At 41.2% G+C, this 24,509-nt stretch overlaps 1 pseudogene; it reads right to left on the bottom strand.

Annotated features, from left to right (window-relative positions):
- Positions 1-7,557: 7,557 nt before the first annotated feature.
- On the bottom strand, positions 7,558-9,894 carry LOC131292931 (uncharacterized; annotated as a pseudogene).
- Between the last annotated feature and the right edge of the window lie 14,615 nt (positions 9,895-24,509).

Below are 24,509 nucleotides of genomic sequence, written 5' to 3'. Positions count from 1 at the left end.
AGGTAATACTAAAATTTTCAACACATAGCAAAATTTAAGATTGTTAAACTGAAAACTGATACTGAATGCAAACACTCTTTCGTGTGGAATTTATTTCTACCCAGATGAAATCGGGTTAATCAGCTAGTAGAATAAATAATACGCTAAATTCAAATATGAAAATAATCAGATAACTGCAAAACCCGTTTTGTGGAACTTTGCGATATTACACGATCGGACATCATTTTTATGTCAAACGCCCTGCCAGAGCTTACTTGGGCAGTAAAAGTCTGGAAAAATATTACAGATCAATTCCTCGTCTAACAATGGTAGACACAAGTAAGACAAACTGAACACATAAATTAGAAAGAGCGATTGTCAAATATTTTCCTTTTATCGTACGGAACACGGTTTCCCTCAAAATTCCTCTGCGCATACAAAGAAACTTCTAATTTTTGTGTGGGCTGAGGTCGGCTAAAATAAAATTTGGAAATTTTTCCAGCACTCGAACAGTTTTTCGAGCAGAATTGTTGGTTGGCTCCTGTATGTATGTAGGTAAAGCCCTGTATTCGTTTAGTACAGAACTCCACAACTGCACGCACGCGCTTTTTGTAACAGTTTTCTTGAGAAATTATATCATAATATGCATTATGGTGCCCGCGAGCTGTCAATTTTAGCCTGGTTGGTTTCCTGTTGTGTAAACTAGCCGAGTGTTCTTGCTGCCGAAAAGGTATACATCTTCGTTAGCTTAGGTTCCTGTAAATTTATGATTTTGGAACACGGGGTTTAATCGGTAATTGATCGGTAATTATTCAAGTACCGTCTCGAGACGGAAATGTTGCTGATGACTTGTGCTGTTAATTTGTCCCGTCGAAACTGGGGCACGCAATGGTAAGTTGATTATTCTCATGCACTCAACATCGAACGAAATTGCAAAGCGAGTGGCGTCTACGGAAAGTGTAAAAAAATAGGTTGGGCGGTTAACGTGTTAACCCCGGCATTACAGTGAGCGTGGCTTGAATAGAATTCATCAATTTGACTTGTAGCAGTAGAAGCGATTGCGTTGAAAGTGTGTGCTTTATTTGTTTGCAAATCATTCTTAACGTTTTTATTTTCCCTTCTTTTTCTAGGGCGTAATGTTCATGGGCGCCTAAGGAAGTGCCTTCTTTCTGATTCAGCCTTGTTGATTTTTACATATTCTGTGGATGTGTTGAAGTTTGGTTACATCATCAAGATCAAAAGGCGGAGGAATACGAAAACAGTAGTGTAAAGTGTGGTAAGTGTTATTAATAAGTCAGTTTCAGATTGCTGCTTTACAAGTTCTTAAAATTAAGCTTGATCAATCTACGCCTCAATCATTGCATTCAATACAGTTTATAATTGTATTCCGTACAGCTCAATGAAACCAGTACATGTAGTTTGTGATGAGTAATTTTGAAATTAATTTCGATAATGGTTCATTAAATAACCGTATTTTTTACTAATGTAGTGCTGTAAGCAGTGGCGTCTCGTGAGAAAATGAGATGGTTGTGCACCTTCAAAAAAAGTAATACCTTCTTAGATAAACCATATAACGTGGTTCATTAGAACCAGAACGACACGACACACGACGACGAATTTAGACAGGATGTAAAGTGAAAGAATAGTTTGAGGAACCTTGAATGATCAATTTAGTTCTGCAATCTTTAATTGCTACTAAATGAATCTACATGAAAAACGAGTTTAACAGCTCATCTACGATGTCCTGCTCAATGTTGATGTATAAATTGACTGGTAATTTCACGCTAAATAGAACAATTGCATGAACAATCTTTCGAATGAAAGTGTGTGCACCAGCAGTATTGCCCAGTCCAGCGTGCCTGCTTAGACATTTTTCAATTAACTTTAAATTGTTGGCTATATTTGCGTGTTTGTTTCTTCGATTTTATTCCAAAGTTTTATTTTCTTCCAAATTTACTTCACGAACGTCAATATCTACTCAATAAATACATCCGCGGTTCGTCAATGCCTGGGAATCAAATTCTTATTTGGCAAGTCAGACTCACTTCGGGTCCGGCCTGGGTACAATCTAATGTGCACAGGAAAGGCACCTATACATCGACAATTTCACATGGACGCATTCAACACATGTACGAAAGAACTAATGTGTACATATACGATTGGCTAGTGCACTGGCAGAAGTGCCCACTGCCCACCCGTAAACAAAACTGATCGACTTTCCAACTGGATTTTGACTCTTGCTAACAAGAAAACTAGCGTTTATTCATCGTTCGTAATGAGAATGGTATTATGAGACTGTTGTTAAGAGAACTGTTCTTATTTGATTAAAGATACTCGTTTGTAGCAGCGGTGCACCAGCAGAAGTGCCCAGCGCAACGTTGTTAAGCGTTAAGTAGATTTTGAACGCAACTATTGCGGGTGAAAATTACAATACCATAACTAAACAAATAATTTTGTGATTCTTTTTATAAATTCAAGACTGTGCAGTGCACAGGTTGCTCAGGTGGACGAGACGCCACTGGCTGTAAGCATGTTGATGATGATGATGAAGAGTACCACCTCTTACCCCAACACAGGTTTAAGAGTGGCGGAGTTATCATAAGATGTAATTTTTTTTTCTGTACTACTTTCGGTGACTTTTTGCAAAGCCACTCTTATCTGGTTGTATCCAACATTTAATGCATGGATAACATCCGCTCTAGTCGACCATCTAGCGTTCGAAAGATTTTTCAAAGATACAGACTGTTTATCACATGTTTGTAACTATTCGTTTAACATTTTCAATCTATCAGTTGAAACAGAAAAAAATTTAAAAAGCTTTTGAACGAATAAAAAGTAATGAACTGCTGTTGTACAATTTTCAACCGCGAAATTCCCAACTAAATTCAATGAATGGCTAGCGCAAGGAACATACATTGCAGTCGGATTACTTTGTGTTGCAAATGCAACGTGAGTGAGAAAAACAAAGGAATTCTTTAAGAATTTCGCTAGTGGAATAAACTAAAAAATTAGTCCTTTATTCGTATTGGATTTTTTCACACTAAGTCTGTCACGTCTGTGGCCCCCCTTTATATCCTTTTGCCCGTGAGTTCCACGGGCAAAATAATACGTTGGTACTCAGCCCGTTACGTTAAGCTGCTATCGTTACAGGGTTTCTACAAACCATTTGTAACATTCTCCCCGGCAGTACACACACACACCCCTGTGTTGTGTGCTACTTAGACAACCGCAGCTTAATGTTTACAAACAGGCCAGCATCCGAAATCTGGGTAAAATTCGTGCCGGTCACAATTGTCGCTAAATATTTGTCTGTTTAGGCTCCAGCCACAGCGACCCGATAATTGTGCTCGTCTGGTGGTTTGAGCGCACGGATCGGCGGCACATCGTTTGGTGGTTTTGGCCGACGTAATTCTCCATCCAGCAGGATCGCGATTCGTCTGCTGATCACGCCGAAAACCGCCAGGAAAGCAGCCGAAATCCGAATAAAACTACCAGGATTGGTAGCAACACTGCTCCGACCGCTCGCTCCGACGGGATGCATCTCGATGCTGCTACTAATTGCAGCCACTTCTTCGGCCATCGCGATCGTGGGTTGCCGTTGCTGCTCCGGCGAGCCAAGAACATTATCGGAAGCGTGAAATTGCAGCGTTGACGACGGGTCAAGCAGCGCAGGCGATTGTTCCTCCTGGACGGTCTCGAAAGGTAGCTGCCGACGCGCGTCCACAGCAGCGACGCGATTAACAAAGGCGAGTTTGTCAACCTCGTCATTCGTTGGTGCTACTGGATCGATCGGAATCGATAGAGAAGCCGATGATGCCCGCACCTCGCCCCCATGGCAGTCCCCGTCCGGCTCAGCTCCAATGGTGCTATCCGCAATGCCAGGTGCGATATCGATCGCAGTGAAGTGCTCCCGTTGTATCGGATGCTCGGTAACATGCACCGGTTGGGACACGATCGATGGCCCCGGAGTATTGTCGGAGGGTTCCGACCTTTCCTTACCCACTGCCACAAACGAAAGCGCCGCTGAAGCAAGTGTAGCTGGTGTGGATGCTGCTGCTGCCGGCGTTACACGGGACACGTCGAACAATACAGGTGGTTTACGCTGCGGGCTCTCGCTAAACACAAGCGCGGTATCGTTCTGTTTTTGTGCCGTTACGGTGCGCATCGGTGGTAGGAAAGAACGATTACTTTCCCTTTCTTTCTCCAGGACATTATCCGGCATCGCAATCGTTGCGCTCTGGCAGCCTTCCGCATTCAACTCCGTCCTGCCGTACCGCAATTTTAAGTGTTCAATCGCAAGATGAACCGTCGCGGGAAAAATTAACGACATGTCAACCATTTTACGCGCCTTTCCTTGGAGAGCTTCTCTCAGGCGCTGGAGGTTTTCGATGTCGCAGAAGCCACACAGTTTCGTCGACCTTTCGTAGGCTTCGATAAACCTCGGCCACTGTTTCGGCGACCCCGAAAACACCGGCAATCTCCAATCCGTCACCTTACGTGCGCGTATTTGCTCCTCCGTGAATGGAGCATAAGTTGGACGAACTGCTTCCAAAGGTGTTTTAGTGTTCCGTGGATCGTATTCAGTGCCGTTTGCCGTGTAGTGTCGTGATGTGTGTGAATATGTAGTGTAGAGTTCATTTGCACTTGAAGTGCTGTGTTTCGTGGTGTGCGAAAAATGGCGCTCCGCTTGCGCCAGCGCGTCCGTTTCGCGTTGCCACTGTGTATGCATCGCTCGCTCCCTTGCGATGCGTTCCTTCATGTCGAGCTCGAGTTTCCTTTTTTCGAGCTCTATTTCGGCAAGCTCAACTTGTCTTAATCTAAGCTGATAGCTTTGCTCCAGCTCGTGCTCCCTGTAGTAAGAAGGGTTTGGTGGTCGGCTCGATTCAATCGAGCTCGAGGATGCGCTTCGGTGGTGCCATCCAGGCGGCTCCCAGCGGGCATCTTGACTCGACCTTTGGCACGGCTGGCCCAGTGCATGCTCGTAGCGTAGTGGCTCCGTTTGCGTAGGATACGACCATCCGGGGCTCCCCGGCGTGTAGAAATCACATCTTGCCGGCTGCCCAGAAAACCATTCGCCTTGAAGTGATGTGATTGACCGTCCCCGATTCGGGTATTCCGGCATAGCGCGTCTTGCGCCGACGCCATCGCGTACGCTGCCGATGAATCCCGCCAAATATTGTTGGGTCATTTCACGAGTGTCCGGTTACTTTCTTTTCACTTCATTTCGCGAACGCGTACTTTTGTCGAAATCAATCGCGAAGCACTTTTTACTGAGAATGACTTTACTAATGTACTGTACTAATTTTTTAGAATGTTGCAAATGCAACGTGAGTGAGAAAAACAAAGGAATTCTTTAAGAATTTCGCTAGTGGAATAAACTAAAAAATTAGTCCTTTATTCGTATTGGATTTTTTCACACTAAGTCTGTCACGTCTGTGGCCCCCCTTTATATCCCCCGCGAAGCGAAGTTGCATCGCACGAAGGCTTAAGATAGGCTTAAGATTTGATTGACGGAAGTTAAAATCTTAAGCCTAGCCGTTACACAAATTGAGTGACCGTGAGCGACTTTGAGAGTTCTGAGCGCCATATTGCATTCCTATCCCCCATTTTGCGATTGTCTTAACCCCCGAAATGTCATCAATTAAATAAACACAAATATAATCATATTTTGTTCATTATATTTATATTATATACACACGTTAAAATTATTTAATTACCTACTACCTATGCATTAAAGGCTTTTCCAGCCATGCACACATCATCCGTTCGCACTACATATCAAAATCAAGCCCCTGTTGTTACCCTGCAAATCCGATTCCGGCACTTCGGAGTAGCTATTCCACATGGTTGAACGAAAGTATTGGTGGCGACGCGGTGAATCTGAAATTAATACCAAAATCAATTTAACGAAGCAATCAAAATCCTAAGGAGGATTTGCATCTCACCTGACTGAGGTACTGCTAAGCCGTATGTTTCCGTATGCCTCCATCCGGATGCCAGTTTTCCGTTTCAACATTCGTGGAAGAATATGGCAAACTTGTTGAATAACATTTGGACAGATGAAATATTATATGTTGAATTACCTATTGTGTTCCCCGATTGGATTCCTGATGAAAATCTTAGGAAACTAAGGTGGCTGGAGCATATTACCAGAAGGCTTACCCAGCCAGAGGAGGGTCACCGTAACGGACGAAGGACGGAGCAAGGCGACTATGGTGGCCATCTCTAGCCGGATGATCGGTGTCCCGATATCTGTTGAGATCTTTTTCGCCACCAAATAAGAAATTTTGGATATTTTCCTGTATTTTCGCACAACACAATTGCTCGCCACAAACAGAACATGTAGGAGCTGTCAAGCACAAAGATATTAATAAAATCAGGTTAAACAACTGTGGCTGGGTTTGACATCTTGTGGGTTTGGTTACAACGTTGATGTTGTCAAATTGGTTATTAATTTTCAAACAAAAAGATAAATTGTACATAAACGCATAATGTATTATTTTAATAATCACTAATATACTGCGTGTGTGTTTAAATACTGCAAATTACAGTAACAAATAACAGACCAAGCTATAACAAATTTTTGAGATGAAAGGATGTTTTTCTCAATGTGACCCGACTGTCATTTTCTTTGCATATTATTTGCATTTCTTGGAGGACCTTCAAGACATAAAGCATATTGGTCAATAGTTCAGCTTACATTTTAACGTGCACCGTTGATCGTTGATTGTCTGCAAGAATACGTAAGTAAAAATAATAAATTAAAAATGCCTTGGTTATTGAAGTTTATGGTTGTTTCTACTAATAGGACATGGAACCAAAGGAAATCCTGGAGGAGTTGCGGCTCGTTCGAGCTGCAACCACTGCAAACTTGCAGGAAACTGCCAGAGTTTCAACGCTGGCGGCCGGGATGGCCGTTACATTAGATGAGGTTGTGGAGGCGGTAAATGCCTTGACTGACGCAGCAAATATTAATCGGGAATCGAATACTGGAGAGGAAACGATTATTGAGCGTCCGGCGTTTCACCCCTCGGCTGTTACTAACATTCGAGAGCTGAACAATTTGGAGACCAGCCTTGCTAGCCAAAACAATACGGAGGCTTTAGTCAACTGGCTAGCTTCGAGGCTATCAGCAGGAAGGTTGCAAAAAATGCACGAAGCCTTCTATTTGGTTTTTAGTCGAGGGTTTCTGGTGCAATGCAGTTGGACGGGACGTGCACGAGATGGAACAGAGAAATTTGCTCTAGTAGCGTTTGAACATGTTTTTTCTGCTATTAGACAAGCAGTAAAAGTTACCGAGGATGAAATAGAAACTTTCGTAAAGAAAAAGCTAAAAAATGCTAAAAGCGCTGCCTTAACAAAAGGCATTAATAAAAGTGCAATCCATAATAAGCACACCCGAATAAATAAAATGTAAGGATTAAATAATAAACATAACATGCATTAAATTGCATGGTTCAAAGAATCAATGAAATGAGTTGATGATATATTTGAATACGACATGAATTATTTCTTGCTTTTATAATATATTTGAACACGATATAACACATGAATTGATCCTAGACTAACTAGCTTGATTCATACTGTAGAAGGAGAAGAAGTCTGTTGAAAAGTATGCAGCAAAGGAAATAATGTTATTAAATCTGGCTGAGGAGGTACTCTGATGGGAAGCTGTAGTAAGGAACGGGATGCTTTGAAAATGGGAACAAGCTTACATTTGACTGACGTGCAAGGCACTTCTACTCTAACAGTAGGAACATTAAGTTTGACTTTGAAAATGTAAAGTTCAGCAGACGATAGATTTATGTCCGCTAATACATTATCGGCATCGGGTACTACATTGAAAAGTTTCTCGCAATATGATATTAGATCTCCAATGATAACATACGAATTTGGAGAACTTTTTTTCACTCCCACAAATTTTACAATGCTTTTTTCTGTTGTTAGAAACCATCGGTTTTGAAAACTTTTGCTGAGAGAAAAGTCCTCCCTAAGGAAGAAACGTCCATTTGATTTTAGTCGCGGATAATTTCTTACGATGAGGGTATCTGCCTTTATAATATTACTGCGCTCGATCAGTCGGCCAGCTACTTGTTCAACAATTTTCGTGCCTGATTTGACACATTGTTTTACGAATCTTAAATTATTTTCAAATTCGTAAGCGGAAAAACTATCCAGGGGACCAAATTTTAAAATTTCCTCTGCCACGTGTTGGAGGCTGTGGACATTGCTGATTAAATTGCAGCGGCCATAATATTTTCCGAAATGCCTAACAAACTCATTAATCATTTTTCTTGCAAGGGGCCATAAATGTTCATGTTCTTTAGACGAATAAATTGTAATAGAACAAAAATAAAATAAAAAATGATTGTAAGAGCCAACCTGGTTAAAACAATCGCCTAGTATAACTAAACTTAAATAATGGAGGAATGTTCGATACTCCGTGGCCTTCCACAAAGGCACTTCATTAAGATCACGAATTCTTCGCGGTATTTCGAATGGAAGTCGCATTTTCACCATGAAAGCAGAAATAGCTTTTTGCTGTCTTGGGTATAAATGATTGAAATTTTCGAACAAGTTGTTCAATATCCCGCTCAAAATTTTTTGGGTCACCCCCTCATCCACTAAATGCATCCTATCGGCAACAGGAACACCTTCGACCATATCAAAACCAGCGATGTCCTCTAGAGGAGAACGCCATTCTTTATGATGGAGTCTGTCCACTCTTTGTCGAAATCCAGCGTCGGTGCGTGGTTCTGCGTTAACCGACTCAAATATAGTTTTTCTACAGCCGGGTGCAATTTCTAGCGTGGTGCCAACACATGTACATTTCAAGCATCCATGTTTGGCATTGAAATTCATGGTAGCTGAAAATGTAAGCCAAAATAATTAATACATTTTATGTTGTATAAATGTGTCCATAGTATTGGCTACATGGTATACCTTTCAAAGTGGCCCGCATAGGTGAATCGGCTATAAATGCTCGGAGGGAAAACGGAAACAATTTGTCGCCAATCATCAACCCTCTTTGCTGTAGATCATTTATTTCCTCCACCAATGGTCTTCAAAATTCCTCCATACTTCCTGGTTTACTGGATCCACCGAAAGTACCCACAATCAATGCAGGATGTTTGGCCAGCTCTACCACTCTTAACTGTATTGGCCAAAGCTGCTTACGGGAACTTCTAAACAGAGGTAGTCCGTCTATCGAAATATCCACTGTCAATTTTGGCACTTCTGGAACAACATTTCTAAAATGTATAAGATATAATATAGGTTATGTACGATTGTTTATACATCCAATCTACTTGCTATTAAAAATACTTACTGAAAATATTTTGTCTTTACTTTCTCAATGCCGTGATACCACAAGTAGCCACCTTGAATCGGTTTTATTTCCGAACCAACATTGGTGGGCGTTTTAAGCAACGTTCGTTTTGTTTTGGGTACCTTGGCTTTGAAGTATTTTCTTAGGAATGTAAGAAAACCTTCGGTTAAAAACGAGAGGCACGGCCTAGAATTACTAGATGCACAAGCGCATCTTTCATTTCCAAATTTTGCATGAAGCTGTAAGCATCATTAGGTTTCTCGGACGGCTCATACACCTCCTCGTCTTCTATATCTGTAGCACTTCCTGCAGCAAGCAGATATTCTATGTTTGCTGGTGTAATTTCTGAAAATGAAGACAAAAGATATGTCGAATATCGTGTTGATTTTAATAAGTTTACTACTAAAACCGATCATTTATGAAGAAATATATAAATTAATAAACTTACCCACTCCCTGATTTGGCCAAACAGAAGTTGAAACCGTTTCTAGCGTGATGTTCATGGCATCAACGTTTCTTCCAGCTTCTTCCATCAACCGGGCTCGCTTCTTATAAAAATTTCCTGTTTGCTTCGAACGCTTCGACATGATCAATTTCTCTACAATAAACAATGAAGTTTTTATACACAATAAACAAATTTCTATCATAACGCTCAAAACGTACCAGTCTATCAAAACACTTGTGAATTCAACTTGACCCCACCAAATTGTGCTGTCAGAAGCTCACTCCGTAAAATGACAAGTCCGTTTGTGGACGCAATATGAAAAGTGAGAGGAAGATGTGGGGATGGAGGAGTGAAACATACAGTAAGTCGCGTGATGGGTTGCGTTTCTAGGGCCGAGGGGTAAACTACACTGCGGAAGCTTGAGGAGGAGGGTGAAAAATGAGTGCCGTGAGCGACTTTGTTCTGCCGGGTCCTTTTGCCCGTGAGTTCCACGGGCAAAATAATACGTTGGTACTCAGCCCGTTACGTTAAGCTGCTATCGTTACAGGGTTTCTACAAACCATTTGTAACACTTTGTTTGATGAGCGCCTGCTATCCTTTATACTTCCCTGACATGTTTGCCGCATTGTCATATGCTTGGCCACGATAATTTTGTTTATCTAATCCAAGTTTTTCCAATATGTTTAACACTTCTTTCTCTTATTATGATCCATGGTGTTTAACAATAAGAATAAATTCTATGAATCTTTCTGATATTGTTCCTGATTCCGTTACATACCTTTTGACGAATGTAAATTGATCTATTTGGGAAATGTCAGGTGAAGAATCTAAAATTATGCTGTAGTAAGAAGCTGCTTTAATTTCTTTGACAATTTCTATCCGTATTTGTTTGCTTCAATCTTGCCAAAAGCATTTTTTTCGAGGGATACTTAACCGTTGGAGTCGAAAAAAGTAAGCGAAACCAACTTTTTTCGGAAAAATGTTTTTTGCTTCAATCTTGCCAAAAGCATTTTTTTCGAGGGATACTTAACCGTTGGAGTCGAAAAAAGAAGGCGAAACCAACTTTTTTGGGAAAAAAGTTTTTTGCTTCAATCTTGCCAAAAGCATTTTTTTCGAGGGATACTTAACCGTTGGAGTCGAAAAAAGTATTCGAAACCAACTTTTTTCGGAAAAAATTTTTTTGCTTCAATCTTGCCAAAAGCATTTTTTTCGAGGGATACTTAACCGTTGGAGCCGAAAAAAGTAGGCGAAACCAACTTTTTTAGGAAAATTTTTTTTTGCTTCAATCTTGCCAAGAGCATTTTTTTCGAGGGATACTTAACCGTTGGAGTCGAAAAAGGTAGGCGAAACCAACTTTTTTGGGAAAAAATTTTTTTGCTTCGATCTTGCCAAAAGCATTTTTTTCGAGGGATACTTAACCGTTGAAGTCGAAAAAAGTAGGCGAAACCAACTTTTTTCGGAAAAAATTGTGTTGCTTCAATCTTGCCAAAAGCATTTTTTTCGAGGGAAACTTAACCGTTGGAGTCGAAAAAAGTAGGCGAAACCAACTTTTTTCGGAAAAAATTTGTTTGCAAAGCATAGTTAGGTAATGTATGCAAAATGTATATTTACATGGTTTCGTCGACTAAAGGTAATACTAAAATTTTCAACACATAGCAAAATTTAAGATTGTTAAACTGAAAACTGATACTGAATGCAAACACTCTTTCGTGTGGAATTTATTTCTACCCGGATGAAATCGGGTTAATCAGCTAGTAGAATAAATAATACGCTAAATTCAAATATGAAAATAATCAGATAACTGCAAAACCCGTTTTGTGGAACTTTGCGATATTACACGATCGGACATCATTTTTATGTCAAACGCCCTGCCAGAGCTTACTTGGGCAGTAAAAGTCTGGAAAAATATTACAGATCAATTCCTCGTCTAACAATGGTAGACACAAGTAAGACAAACTGAACACATAAATTAGAAAGAGCGATTGTCAAATATTTTCCTTTTATCGTACGGAACACGGTTTCCCTCAAAATTTCTCTGCGCATACAAAGAAACTTCTAATTTTTGTGTGGGCTGAGGTCGGCTAAAATAAAATTTGGAAATTTTTCCAGCACTCGAACAGTTTTTCGAGCAGAATTGTTGGTTGGCTCCTGTATGTATGTAGGTAAAGCCCTGTATTCGTTTAGTACAGAACTCCACAACTGCACGCACGCGCTTTTTGTAACAGTTTTCTTGAGAAATTATATCATAATATGCATTATGGTGCCCGCGAGCTGTCAATTTTAGCCTGGTTGGTTTCCTGTTGTGTAAACTAGCCGAGTGTTCTTGCTGCCGAAAAGGTATACATCTTCGTTAGCTTAGGTTCCTGTAAATTTATGATTTTGGAACACGGGGTTTAATCGGTAATTGATCGGTAATTATTCAAGTACCGTCTCGAGACGGAAATGTTGCTGATGACTTGTGCTGTTAATTTGTCCCGTCGAAACTGGGGCACGCAATGGTAAGTTGATTATTCTCATGCACTCAACATCGAACGAAATTGCAAAGCGAGTGGCGTCTACGGAAAGTGTAAAAAAATAGGTTGGGCGGTTAACGTGTTAACCCCGGCATTACAGTGAGCGTGGCTTGAATAGAATTCATCAATTTGACTTGTAGCAGTAGAAGCGATTGCGTTGAAAGTGTGTGCTTTATTTGTTTGCAAATCATTCTTAACGTTTTTATTTTCCCTTCTTTTTCTAGGGCGTAATGTTCATGGGCGCCTAAGGAAGTGCCTTCTTTCTGATTCAGCCTTGTTGATTTTTACATATTCTGTGGATGTGTTGAAGTTTGGTTACATCATCAAGATCAAAAGGCGGAGGAATACGAAAACAGTAGTGTAAAGTGTGGTAAGTGTTATTAATAAGTCAGTTTCAGATTGCTGCTTTACAAGTTCTTAAAATTAAGCTTGATCAATCTACGCCTCAATCATTGCATTCAATACAGTTTATAATTGTATTCCGTACAGCTCAATGAAACCAGTACATGTAGTTTGTGATGAGTAATTTTGAAATTAATTTCGATAATGGTTCATTAAATAACCGTATTTTTTACTAATGTAGTGCTGTAAGCAGTGGCGTCTCGTGAGAAAATGAGATGGTTGTGCACCTTCAAAAAAAGTAATACCTTCTTAGATAAACCATATAACGTGGTTCATTAGAACCAGAACGACACGACACACGACGACGAATTTAGACAGGATGTAAAGTGAAAGAATAGTTTGAGGAACCTTGAATGATCAATTTAGTTCTGCAATCTTTAATTGCTACTAAATGAATCTACATGAAAAACGAGTTTAACAGCTCATCTACGATGTCCTGCTCAATGTTGATGTATAAATTGACTGGTAATTTCACGCTAAATAGAACAATTGCATGAACAATCTTTCGAATGAAAGTGTGTGCACCAGCAGTATTGCCCAGTCCAGCGTGCCTGCTTAGACATTTTTCAATTAACTTTAAATTGTTGGCTATATTTGCGTGTTTGTTTCTTCGATTTTATTCCAAAGTTTTATTTTCTTCCAAATTTACTTCACGAACGTCAATATCTACTCAATAAATACATCCGCGGTTCGTCAATGCCTGGGAATCAAATTCTTATTTGGCAAGTCAGACTCACTTCGGGTCCGGCCTGGGTACAATCTAATGTGCACAGGAAAGGCACCTATACATCGACAATTTCACATGGACGCATTCAACACATGTACGAAAGAACTAATGTGTACATATACGATTGGCTAGTGCACTGGCAGAAGTGCCCACTGCCCACCCGTAAACAAAACTGATCGACTTTCCAACTGGATTTTGACTCTTGCTAACAAGAAAACTAGCGTTTATTCATCGTTCGTAATGAGAATGGTATTATGAGACTGTTGTTAAGAGAACTGTTCTTATTTGATTAAAGATACTCGTTTGTAGCAGCGGTGCACCAGCAGAAGTGCCCAGCGCAACGTTGTTAAGCGTTAAGTAGATTTTGAACGCAACTATTGCGGGTGAAAATTACAATACCATAACTAAACAAATAATTTTGTGATTCTTTTTATAAATTCAAGACTGTGCAGTGCACAGGTTGCTCAGGTGGACGAGACGCCACTGGCTGTAAGCATGTTGATGATGATGATGAAGAGTACCACCTCTTACCCCAACACAGGTTTAAGAGTGGCGGAGTTATCATAAGATGTAATTTTTTTTTCTGTACTACTTTCGGTGACTTTTTGCAAAGCCACTCTTATCTGGTTGTATCCAACATTTAATGCATGGATAACATCCGCTCTAGTCGACCATCTAGCGTTCGAAAGATTTTTCAAAGATACAGACTGTTTATCACATGTTTGTAACTATTCGTTTAACATTTTCAATCTATCAGTTGAAACAGAAAAAAATTTAAAAAGCTTTTGAACGAATAAAAAGTAATGAACTGCTGTTGTACAATTTTCAACCGCGAAATTCCCAACTAAATTCAATGAATGGCTAGCGCAAGGAACATACATTGCAGTCGGATTACTTTGTGTTGCAAATGCAACGTGAGTGAGAAAAACAAAGGAATTCTTTAAGAATTTCGCTAGTGGAATAAACTAAAAAATTAGTCCTTTATTCGTATTGGATTTTTTCACACTAAGTCTGTCACGTCTGTGGCCCCCCTTTATATCCTTTTGCCCGTGAGTTCCACGGGCAAAATAATACGTTGGTACTCAGCCCGTTACGTTAAGCTGCTATCGTTACAGGGTTTCTACAAACCATTTGTAACATTCTCCCCGGCAGTACACACACACACCCCTGTGTTGTGTGCTACTTAGACAACCGCAGCTTAATGTTTACAAACAGGCCAGCATCCGAAATCTGGGTAAAATTCGTGCCGGTCACAATTGTCGCTAAATATTTGTCTGTTTAGGCTCCAGCCACAGCGACCCGATAATTGTGCTCGTCTGGTGGTTTGAGCGCACGGATCGGCGGCACATCGTTTGGTGGTTTTGGCCGACGTAATTCTCCATCCAGCAGGATCGCGATTCGTCTGCTGATCACGCCGAAAACCGCCAGGAAAGCAGCCGAAATCCGAATAAAACTACCAGGATTGGTAGCAACACTGCTCCGACCGCTCGCTCCGACGGGATGCATCTCGATGCTGCTACTAATTGCAGCCACTTCTTCGGCCATCGCGATCGTGGGTTGCCGTTGCTGCTCCGGCGAGCCAAGAACATTATCGGAAGCGTGAAATTGCAGCGTTGACGACGGGTCAAGCAGCGCAGGCGATTGTTCCTCCTGGACGGTCTCGAAAGGTAGCTGCCGACGCGCGTCCACAGCAGCGACGCGATTAACAAAGGCGAGTTTGTCAACCTCGTCATTCGTTGGTGCTACTGGATCGATCGGAATCGATAGAGAAGCCGATGATGCCCGCACCTCGCCCCCATGGCAGTCCCCGTCCGGCTCAGCTCCAATGGTGCTATCCGCAATGCCAGGTGCGATATCGATCGCAGTGAAGTGCTCCCGTTGTATCGGATGCTCGGTAACATGCACCGGTTGGGACACGATCGATGGCCCCGGAGTATTGTCGGAGGGTTCCGACCTTTCCTTACCCACTGCCACAAACGAAAGCGCCGCTGAAGCAAGTGTAGCTGGTGTGGATGCTGCTGCTGCCGGCGTTACACGGGACACGTCGAACAATACAGGTGGTTTACGCTGCGGGCTCTCGCTAAACACAAGCGCGGTATCGTTCTGTTTTTGTGCCGTTACGGTGCGCATCGGTGGTAGGAAAGAACGATTACTTTCCCTTTCTTTCTCCAGGACATTATCCGGCATCGCAATCGTTGCGCTCTGGCAGCCTTCCGCATTCAACTCCGTCCTGCCGTACCGCAATTTTAAGTGTTCAATCGCAAGATGAACCGTCGCGGGAAAAATTAACGACATGTCAACCATTTTACGCGCCTTTCCTTGGAGAGCTTCTCTCAGGCGCTGGAGGTTTTCGATGTCGCAGAAGCCACACAGTTTCGTCGACCTTTCGTAGGCTTCGATAAACCTCGGCCACTGTTTCGGCGACCCCGAAAACACCGGCAATCTCCAATCCGTCACCTTACGTGCGCGTATTTGCTCCTCCGTGAATGGAGCATAAGTTGGACGAACTGCTTCCAAAGGTGTTTTAGTGTTCCGTGGATCGTATTCAGTGCCGTTTGCCGTGTAGTGTCGTGATGTGTGTGAATATGTAGTGTAGAGTTCATTTGCACTTGAAGTGCTGTGTTTCGTGGTGTGCGAAAAATGGCGCTCCGCTTGCGCCAGCGCGTCCGTTTCGCGTTGCCACTGTGTATGCATCGCTCGCTCCCTTGCGATGCGTTCCTTCATGTCGAGCTCGAGTTTCCTTTTTTCGAGCTCTATTTCGGCAAGCTCAACTTGTCTTAATCTAAGCTGATAGCTTTGCTCCAGCTCGTGCTCCCTGTAGTAAGAAGGGTTTGGTGGTCGGCTCGATTCAATCGAGCTCGAGGATGCGCTTCGGTGGTGCCATCCAGGCGGCTCCCAGCGGGCATCTTGACTCGACCTTTGGCACGGCTGGCCCAGTGCATGCTCGTAGCGTAGTGGCTCCGTTTGCGTAGGATACGACCATCCGGGGCTCCCCGGCGTGTAGAAATCACATCTTGCCGGCTGCCCAGAAAACCATTCGCCTTGAAGTGATGTGATTGACCGTCCCCGATTCGGGTATTCCGGCATAGCGCGTCTTGCGCCGACGCCATCGCGTACGCTGCCGATGAATCCCGCCAAATATTGTTGGGTCATTTCACGAGTGTCCGGTTACTTTCTTTTCACTTCATTTCGCGAACGCGTACTTTTGTCGAAATCAATCGCGAAGCACTTTTTACTGAGAATGACTTTACTAATGTACTGTACTAATTTTTTAGAATGTTGCAAATGCAACGTGAGTGAGAAAAACAAAGGAATTCTTTAAGAATTTCGCTAGTGGAATAAACTAAAAAATTAGTCCTTTATTCGTATTGGATTTTTTCACACTAAGTCTGTCACGTCTGTGGCCCCCCTTTATATCCTTTTGCCCGTGAGTTCCACGGGCAAAATAATACGTTGGTACTCAGCCCGTTACGTTAAGCTGCTATCGTTACAGGGTTTCTACAAACCATTTGTAACACTTTGTTTGATGAGCGCCTGCTATCCTTTATACTTCCCTGACATGTTTGCCGCATTGTCATATGCTTGGCCACGACAATTTTGTTTATCTAATCCAAGTTTTTCCAATATGTTTAACACTTCTTTCTCTTATTATGATCCATGGTGTTTAACAATAAGAATAAATTCTATGAATCTTTCTGATATTGTTCCTGATTCCGTTACATACCTTTTGACGAATGTAAATTGATCTGTATGGGAAATGTCAGGTGAAGAATCTAAAATTATGCTGTAGTAAGAAGCTGCTTTAATTTCTTTGACAATTTCTATCCGTATACGATTTCCATTTATTTCTATGAACTCATCAACAACATTGATATGTGATAAGTACGTCACATTTCCCTTTCCACTAAAACCATATTGTTGTATATGCTTTAAAAATTCATCATATTATCTCAGGAAATCCAAACAGGTCAAAAAATTTCCCTTTCGATCTGAGTCTTGTTGTTCATTGTGCCCTCTAAATCCTAAACCAAGACGACCTAATAATTGTATGGTTTTAATTACTCTTTTTAACACTTTTCTCCAATAAATTTCATACTTTTCTTCTTGTTTTACCAAATTCGAATCTATTCTGTTTTTGCTAGAGGATCTATTGTATAAAATACACATGGATCTAATATATAAAAGTCACCGTTGTCTGTATATATATATAAATTAAATGAAAAAATAAATTTTCAAAACAAAAGTTTTTCCCTAAACGTACTAAAAAATAAAAAATAATGTATGTTAAATGACATATGTATTTATGTATCAGTTTTTCGTCTTTATCGTTATTCGCATTACATCGAGATCGCTCTCAGTTCGATCGCCATCTACGATGCTATGCGAATAACGACAAAAGCGTAAAACTGATACATAAATACATATGTCATTTAACATACATTATTTTTTATTTTTTAGTACGTTTAGGGAAAAACTTTTGTTTTGAAAATTTATTTTTTCATTTAATTTATTTTATACTTTTACGTATTACATGAACAGAGAAAACAGGATTGATTCTTTTATATGAAAACTAGCTCGAAGCCCCGGCGAAGCTCGGGGAGGAAAAATGTGACTAAAGTTTTTATTCTTGGTTCATTTTCTATGCTATATTTAGTTTGCTTACATACATATTAGTAGCAGTGATATCACGCGAAAATTTTCTTTCATCAATAGTCTAGGGGGCTAAGTGCATGGGTGTTGTTCCGGAGGATCGGAGTTCGAATCTAGGCTGAGAAAAACTTTTTTGTTGACGGTTGTGAAATATTTTTTCATGAATTTTTTAGATATTTAATGTAATTTTTCAAATCGGATAATAGTGCATGGGTGTTGTTCCGGAGGATCGGAGTTCAAATCTAGGCTAGGAAAAACTTTTTTGTTGTCGGTTGTAAAATTTTTTTTTCAGGATTGTTTTTAGATATTTAATGTTCTTTTTCAAATCCGATCATATTTTGATACATATTTTTCAAATTATCATAACCATTATTAAATTAAAAGTTTGGTGGTTCAATTTATTCACATATCCATATATACCTGTATTTTCGCTATGGTGTCCATTCGTACAACTGGTGTACTGGTAGTGGTGCTCGAGCCTTGTATCAGAAGTTTGGTGTTCGAATCCCGAGTGGGAAATCTTTTATAGTACGAAATAAAATTTTTCTTCAAAATCTACGTTTGCCATTCAAGTAGCAATATTTCCTCGCTATTTCTAACTTGTGCTATGGTTCCTCGGCAAGACTACGGCTTCGCTCTTGGTAAACCCGTGTTCGAGTCCCGTTTCCACTTAGAGTCAGATTGTAAAAAGCATGCTTCCGTGCACTGTAAAAATGTAGGGTTTATTGCCACATCTCATCACGGGACTTTGAAACTGAGATTTATAAAAATAAAGATTGTCATTAAGTTAGTTGAGTCGGAGTGTTATAATTTATCAAACTTAAGGAAGGAGTAGAAATCCACTGCCTGTTACTGCAGGATCTGGCGCAACTCGTTTTACTTTGCTGTGAAGAGGATCAGGATGTCCGAGTACCAATTATCAAGGAGTAAGAGTAGGACTGCATTCTGTTTTAACGTTTGCTATGAGCACTGAAGAAGTGCTCTCGTTCTACAGCACTGCTGTGAGAGAACACAACATGCGATCTCTCAATGTCACATAGCGCTCTCCCGGGAGTGCTGCTGAAGGAGACCAGCAAGCTATCTGTTCAAGTGGGCCAGAACGGGATCGCCAACGCACAGTCATAATCTGGGAGCGAAAAATGCGGGTATTGCTAGCACACTCTTTCATTATGGATCTCCTATCGTTTATTTCTGTCCGATTCATATTTTGCGACATCCGGGAAGGTGAATGCATAAAAACTTTTTAATATATATATGTATGTGCACGCATCACGCAAAATCTACCGGGCCGATCTACACCATACTTGGCAGAAAGGTAGCTAATTTTCCAGGATTGAATGATCTGAACTTCGTTTGTTGATATCTCCATTCCTCCCTACCCCTCCCGAACACCTACCCTCTAAAATTAATGAAAAACAATTTTAGTTCAACCATTACTGATTGGATTTTCATAAAAATTGATACACATGCTGCTTACGTAGGGACATAGCATGGGTTAAAATTTCATGTTTCTAGGGGAAGGGGAAAGGGGGGCTCTCATACTATCCCCTACCCCAAAAGTGGTAAAAATGCAATATGGGTATCAATTTTGAGTTATTTATGGTCTCAAAATCGAATGGCTTCACTCCTAATGTTCAATCTTACCTCAGATTCCCTCTACCGTCCTCCTCTTCAGTAAAACAATAGCAATGCTCAAAACGAAAAGCGTTAATCCTTATCCCATGTATGCGACGAAAAATCTACTAAGTCTACCTGTTCCAAACTTGGTTGGAGTGTAGCTAATTTTTTAATCCTGTCGAATGTCTTCCTTCCCTTTCCCCCTTCCGATCACCTATCCCTTGAAATGATGAAAAATAATAATAATTCAACAATTATGGAATGACGTTTTACAAAAATTGGTAAACCTACTATTTGAACATGTAGCTATCAGTTGATATAATTTCATCCATTTAGAAGAAGGGGTAAGGGGAGCACTCATCCTACCCCCTAGCTCAAAAATTGATAAAATACCATATGGGTAACATTTTCGTATCAGTTTAAGTGCTAAATCTTATACCACACTTCTTTTAGCTTAACACCGTGCATATCGTGGGGTGACAGTAGAAGTGTTCTTAAGCAACATGCAATTTCAATATTTTGGAAAAGTACTTAATGGGTATCAATTTCGTAGCATTTATGGTCTCTAAATCGAATGCCCTCACTCCCAATATGCAATCCCTTTGGGTTTTCCTCCTTTTCCTCTTCTACAAATAAACAATGTTGGCTTGACTCAAAAAGCGCGAAATTTTGATGACATACATACAATTGTACCTCGCAAAAATGTTTTGGTTTTTTGTGCACGAAACTAGATTTAAAGGCAGTAAATTTTGTTTTGTGAACTTAATTTTGCAGATGTGATCACCTTTCTTTACCTGTATCGAAAACATTCACGAAACATTATAAAATACATAAATATTTATTTATTAATAACATTATACATAAATAATATGTATCATAAAGCCTGTCTCATAGTAAATTGAGCCAAAGAAAGTGCGCTACTGTGGCGCCTCTAGTGGCGTCATCCAAAAACTAATATTTTTAGTAGTATTAGTAAATAGTAACAATCAAGTTGTGAAAGTTTCAGACCTGTACTATTGTTTTTCGCGAAATGCCGTATAATGAAAATCGAATGACCAAAAATAAATCCGCACAAATAACTGGAGCGCCGGTAGACAGATTGACAAGGCCTGGAATCCATAATAAAAGCAAAGAATAATTACAAGTATTTTTCTTTTGTACATTTATGCATAAAGTTTGTTATAAAAATTGATTTTTACTATTTACGTGTTCCCTGTTCTTATAAATTCACGTACTTTTTTTGCCGATTTTTCGACCTCTCATTTTCCACAGTTGTCTTGGAGTGGTACTGGGCCAATAAAATCACTTGGTACCAAACCCACATTTCCCAGAGTTTCGCCCCATCGAAAAACACTAGGCAATCACAAAACTTCGTCTTAGATTAAGTGGTGGAATAGTTAGAGAAGTTCTTGGCAAGAGGAAGTGAACGGAGGTTGCGAAAATGATGTCCCACTCCACGATACGGGCGCTAATGCACGAACCAAAAACAAAATACGTGAATTTAAAGAACTGTGAACACGTAAATAGTAAAAACTATTTTTATAACAAACTTTATGCATAACTGTACAAAAGAAAATTACTTATCATTTTTTTGTTTTTTTTTTTAATGGGTTCCCGGCCAATTCAATTTGCTCAGTTGCCTTGGTTCTATAGTATTTTGTGCGGATTTATTTTTGATCGACCAATTTCCATTATACGGCATTTCACGAAAAAAAATAGTACAGATCTGAAACATTCACAAAGCGATTGTTACTAGTTACTTATACTACTAAAAATTTTAATTTCCGGCTGGGGTCCCTAGAGGCGCCACAGTATCACGCTTTCTTTGGCTCAATTTACTATGAGACAGGCTTTATATGCAGAATATTCTGCAACTCCCATAATTGCTTCATGGATTAAATTATCATTTGTTTATACTAGGTAAAATGGCCCGGTTACACGGGCCCGTGTAAAGTAAAATACTAAGTCAATTTAGTAAAGTTATTATTAAGATACGGGGATTGTTCTTTAGATCTGTGCGTGGCTAGCTATATTTACTTGGTTAAAGAGCTGCTTCATTTCATAAATCATATATATCATCTCATTCATCAAACATATTTTGAGGGTTTGGAAGAAAATTCAGTAGGTTGGTAAGTGGTATATCTCAGATGGCAGTTTATTTACAATCATCCATTACATCATAAATCAGTGCTTAACTATAAGCACGGTATATACGCGTTGAAAGTTTTAACGAAAATTTCAGATCGAAGTTTCACTGCCAACAATCTCCTTATATACAATATTTTTTGTTGCAACACCTTCTTCGTCCTCTTTTTCAGGCTGCTGTACCAAAATTGCAACGTTTTGCCTTGAAGTGACACGTGAAAGCGCCACGTACAGTTGTCCATGAGCGAAAACGTTACTGGGCAAGTAAAGCCCAAGATGGTGCAATGATTGGCCCTGGGACTTGTTTATAGTCATGGCGAAGCATACTTGTACAGGAAACTGTTTCCGTCTTATTTGAAATGGCAGCCCAGCGTCATTGCTGTCGCAAAAAATTCTAGGTAATAAGACATCATCCCCTCTTCGCTTGCCTGTCAGGATCCGTGCGTGGATACAGTTGCGCTTCAGGTTGACTACTTGTAGCCGTGTGCCATTGCATAGACCGCGTTCAGTGTTTAAATTACGCAGTAGCAGCACTGGTACATAGCGCTTCAACCTTAACCGATGGAGAGGTACACCGCTCATGTTCAGTGAATTAAGAAATTCAGCTGGCAGCTGTAGGTGCTCGTGTTCTTCCGGATTCACTAATGTGTCCACCGACAGGTATTCTTCCTCTGTTTCCGGTACTCTCTCCAGGATACCGTTATTGATAGAGGTTACATCAACATTCATCGGCGAGAGAATGGCTCGGTTAGTGAAAAATGCCGGATCCTTGTAGTACCTCTCGATGTTGGGGTAAATTCTTCCAATCAGGGCCAAAACGTCCGTATCTGGGTTGGTTGAGCGAGGTAGCACCATATCTCGAGGAATTTTCGCAAAACCTGTGCCTAACTCCGGAAATGTTGGATGTCGTCCTTCGCCGATACTTAGGAGAAACTCACTAAAATCTCGCAATTCCGTGGCGTGATGTGCGTCGGGTGCTGTTTGAACGCGCATGTTCGTGCGTAAGCGTAGTACTCGACAGTGCTGCCACAGTGGGCTCTGCTTAAGACACTGATTGATTATTTGGGCATCTGTGCCTTTCGGCACAATCGGTAATATTTGCCGAAAATCACCGCAAAGCAGCATGACTTTACCCCCGAACGGTTGACTAATGCCGACAAGATCTTGCAGTGCCCGATCGACCGCCTCCAAAGCGTAACGGCTGCTCATGGAGGCTTCGTCCCAAACAATGAGCGAAGCTTGCCGGATTAGATCTGCAAGATGCGATTGTCCAGGTATGGCACACTGCGAATTCTCGTCCAGAACTAACGGTAATTTAAACGTAGAATGAGCCGTTTTGCCGCCGCTCAACAACAATGCTGCAATGCCACTTGACGCAGCAGCAAGTGCAATCTTCGACTGTCTACGCGTGTAAGCCAATACCTTTTCCAGAAGGAACGACATTCCAGTTCCGCCAGGCCCATTGAGAAAGAAAAATCGGCAAGTAGAAACATTCGTAGGTGCACGATCGACTGCTGCAGTGATGATTTCATAAACTGCACGTTGTTCTGTATTCAGAAGTCCCACTGTCAGGAGTGTCTCGTCCAGAGCGCTAATACTGTAGGAGCGTTCCGCATTAAGAAGAACGTTTACGTTCACCTCTGGCATAAGGTGTTCCCGCACGTGCGCAAAGTCAGCAAGCTGGGGCAGGTCTTTGAAGCTGGACAAATGTTTTGGCGGTGTCGTACCGCGCAAGAAGTCTTCTATGGCCTGCAATGTACGCAGCTGCTCTATATCTCGCAAGATACGGTTTTCGTCGGAGTCTTCGGCCGTATACCTCGCTCGATGATTGTGACGAAAATCTTCGCAAAGATGGTTCGCGAATGCATCCCATAGACGCCTCGGATTTTGCGGTACTCCTTCCGAAAGGATTAAAGCGAACAAATGGCGAAGCTGGGCCGGCATTTGGAACGTGACTGCTTCCCGCAAGGTTCGCTCCCATTCACTGTCGTCGTGCAAGAGCCCTTTAACTGTTGCCGCCTGATGGTATGTGGCAAATAGCGTTCCGTCCACTGTGCGAAGGTCTTCGAACGACGTTGGCCCTTTTCGGTAGCACAAAAGCAGTCGCATACAATACCGTTCCATGAGCGTCATCGAGCAAGAAACCATGCGTCCAATTACTGTACCGTCATTTCGACTACGGCGGATCCAATGCTTTCCTGAACCATGCCACGAAAGTTTTTGCCTTGCAGTCGGTATTGCAAATCGATAATACATAGGTACATCTTGATATGTTAGTGTTGCAGCAAAAGCGTCATTTGCGGCCAGTTCAAAGAAACGGGTAAGCATCGTGTCATGACCGCGATTGAGCACTGACTCGACGGTATCGTTCTCTCGGAATGTGACACTTTGCGCGTTTTTCAGGTGTATCGGAAGTTGAATGATGGTGTGAGATTTGGCTTGCAGTTCAAAACGCATGATACGCCAACAGCTCTCGGATGCAGAGATGTAGCGTGGATCGAGGTACTGTTGTATCTCATCCACTGTTTCGTTCGACGATACAGCCAGACGGTCGTGTCCTTTATATACATACTTGTAAAGATATTATACGCTAGTTATCGTCGTGCATACCTCAACATTTATGTGGGCGTTATACTTGTGACACAACCATGGGTTATATGGTACCACGTATCGGTTGTCTAACTCCATGTTACCTTTTACATT

The sequence above is a fragment of the Anopheles ziemanni genome, unplaced genomic scaffold, assembly GCF_943734765.1.
Source record: "Anopheles ziemanni unplaced genomic scaffold, idAnoZiCoDA_A2_x.2 scaffold_36_ctg1, whole genome shotgun sequence".
NCBI lineage: Eukaryota > Metazoa > Arthropoda > Insecta > Diptera > Culicidae > Anopheles > Anopheles ziemanni.
The sequence above is the reverse complement of the archived record's forward strand: the minus strand, read 5'-3'. Positions and strand labels throughout refer to the sequence as shown.